General features: G+C 45.3%; 1 protein-coding gene across 1 annotated transcript in view; it reads right to left on the reverse strand.

Moving 5' to 3' along the window:
- nrxn3a (neurexin 3a) overlaps positions 1-3,040 on the reverse strand; it is a 208,994-nt gene extending 205,954 nt beyond the window's left edge. The window contains 1 exon segment of the mRNA XM_013914133.1: positions 2,701-3,040. The gene's annotated coding sequence lies outside the window, so the exon portion shown is untranslated.
- Positions 3,041-3,245: the final 205 nt, after the last annotated feature.

Raw genomic sequence — 3,245 nt, forward strand, 5'->3', positions numbered from 1 at the left:
TGTGGAGCAAAGGAAGGGAGAGAGCGGGAGGGGGGTGTATTTGGCAGCGGTTGCGCGTGGGCACCGTGTTGTTATCCAGCTTCTCAGCAGGCAGGACACGCCTTCCCTGGGCTCCGTGATTTCTGCTGCAGCACCCTTCACGGCATTACATCACCCAGTCAGAGAGCACCCAGCACCCCACAAACTCCCACAGCCTCGTGCACGTGTGCTCAACGACACCACAGACGCCTATACTTTACCAACGGCAGTACACGCAACACGCGAGCGCACGCGTACAGCATACACTCCATAAGTCTAATCACGAGTGTGCACACTAATAATAAAAAGAATAACCGACTGCTCGTGTACGCTACAGCCAAAGCACGGATATACACCTCTCAGCCACACACACACCGCCACCACCCGTTTACGTAACACCAGACAGCCTAATAGCTGAGCACTTTTTTCATTTGATTGAAGGTATTTTAATCACCTTATATTTCTCATGTTATCCAAAAACTCGGTTATTGAATTGCCCGTCATTAAGCCTAAAACCCTCATTAGAAATAACTTGTATTTTCAGGCTGACACATACAATTTTAAATGATCAGTTGTTCACAAAATTGAGATTTTTTATGGCCCAACTATGACACACTCACAACGAAAAAATGCAGAACCAAACTAAAGAAAAGAGCATTCTCCAGAATGCTGCGTATTATTTGACTCTCCCCGCCCAGTGGGATTAGTGGTACCTTGAGAGCCCTTGGCTTTTTACACTTGATTTGTCAGCGTAGTTAATCGGCTGCCAACCACGGGGGAAAAGGGACAGCCAAATTACCCGAATCACCCCCACCCTCCACACTACCACCACCACCCTAACCTTAAATTAGGATGAAGGGAAATTAAAGGGGTGTTTTATATTTCTGCATCAAACACGCGTCGTATTCTGAGGCGTTTTTCAGTATATATCAACCCAACACTGGATCACATGTTAATAATGAACACACATTTACAATCAGATTTAACACAACCTGCCGAGAAATATTTAAAAATAATCAAACGAAAGATTTTTTTTCTTCCTAGAACTGTCAGCCTCGGAGAATATTAGCCATTTAAAGTGTAGGTGATGAGACATCATTGGGCCCTTTGCAGGGGAAACAGACGCATTCTCTAGGTTTGGGTTACGCCCATCCACAGAAGCGTTAAAAAATCCAGATTAGGAATTCCCCGTGCATAAAAGCACAAAAAAAATCTAATCCTATTAACTCTACAAATCCGACACATCGAAATATGCACTGCAGCGGCGAAGAAAAAAATATCTAATTGCCATCCGCCTGAACTCATTTTCACTCTTGTTCATGGGTTCGAAGTAGAGCTGATGTTAGACGGCGTCAGATCGAGGCCTTGATTGTTATTTTGCGGCAGACGGTGGATTCTTATACAAGCGCGGGGCCTTTTGTTTTTCTCCTGTGGAAAACAGTCAGATTTGATGTAAATGAGACATCCTGCATTTGCCGCAGTGTAAAAAAAATGGTGTAAAAGGGGGAAAACAATGTCCAATTAAAATGACATTTTATTTATTTATTTATTTATTTTGTTGTTAAATGAATTCGAGCTGATCTTATAATCGGGCCCAGTTAAAACAGGCCCCTTCAGCAAATGTGGAGTGATGCAGATGAAAAAAAGTTGTAAGCTTATTGTGCGCCATGAAAGGCAGTTTGCTGAGAGGAGCAGAGCAGTCAGCAAACCTCCCTGCTGTTACTGCGGACGCCATTTGATCCACAGGGGAAAAACCAAAATCCAAAAACTCCTTTTACGGAAATGAAATTTTCCTCACATATAATCGCTATGCTCCATTTCAGCGGAGCACGTTCGTTTTCCAAGCAAATGCTAAAACTGAACCGGCTATTATTGATCTTGATAGAGTAATGTGAGGGCTTTTAAAGAATTCCGTTGAGTTGCGCTTAGCTTTAAAAAAAATCAGAAAAATGGGGGATGATTGAGGAATGTGGTGGTTATTTCATGGCGAGGAAGCGTGCAGCCTGCCGCCGCGCGCTGTCCATCTCCGGAAGGTCATGAATCAAACTGCTCAAATGACACGAAATGACATGAAGCTAAATGTAAAGATTGTAGGCTGGGTTTGTGGGGCCTAAAGGGCGTCGCAGTGTGTTTGACATTCCAGCATAAAAGCTGCAGACACGAACAATGCGCGGACACTGGACACCTGGCGTTCACCTCATCTATTATTCATCATTTTAAAAACGAGTTCTGCAGGTTTCCCTCAAAGCCCCGTTTTTCATATTCAACACGAGCATGTTTATTTGTGTATGTGTGAAATATAATGAAACGAAAATTGAGCATTTCTGTTGTAAACACCGAGAGAGCGGAGGGGGGGTGTAATTCTACACCCGCCAGTCACTGTGCGTCTGTTCCATCAGACCAATTTAGAAGACAACATGGCAGAAATTCTCATTTTCAGCCCCTCAGACGCGACTTTTCCTTCAAGGAGACTCGGCACATTCGCCGTTTCGGTGCGTAAAAATTGTGAGTGAAGGGGAAACTCCCGTAAAAGTGGCTAGTCCCGTGGTACCTGTCCGTCAGGAGTGGAAACTCGATCCGCCTCTGCCCCATATTTTCCCTGGAACATGCTCCTGTCTCAGTTCAAGTCATACGTGGATAAATGATATGGACAGACTAGACTACACAGACGACGTTACTGACCTTAGTTAAACAGACAGCCAAGAGTATCCAACTGCTAAATCCAACTCCACAGAGATCTTTTTTCCTCTTCTAGTCCAGACTTGTGTTTTTTTTTAAGCAGCAGTGTTTCCGGCGCCGGTGGTGCTGATGTAGAGACGGTACAGTGACAGCTTTATCCTTCCTTACAGGTGCGACGACCACGGTGCATCATGGGCACAAAAGCCGCTGTTAGCTCGGTGCCACTTGCAGCGGCTGCAGGCGAAAGGCGCACACGCGCGCGCCACCCAGGTCCGCCCTCTCCTCAGCACCAGTACACGCCATTTAAAGGCATACTGGTTAATAACGGCCCGCTCTTTCGCACTCACACACCTCTAAATATGGTCTTTTGCGCTTTAGGCTGGTAATAGGCTTTGTCAGGAGGTGTGGTGCTTCACTTTATCACCGTGGGTCAGCAGCATACCAGATCTTTCGGGCTTCACATGTGGAGAAGAGCATGATGTAAGGTGTAGCTGCACTCAGCCATTGATTTGTGCTGTGTTTACAGTGTAATCGATATTACTGATAAC

Source organism: Pundamilia nyererei, unplaced genomic scaffold, assembly GCF_000239375.1.
Source record: "Pundamilia nyererei isolate P.nyererei 1_Seehausen unplaced genomic scaffold, PunNye1.0 scaffold00173, whole genome shotgun sequence".
Classification (NCBI taxonomy): Eukaryota; Metazoa; Chordata; class Actinopteri; order Cichliformes; family Cichlidae; genus Pundamilia; species Pundamilia nyererei.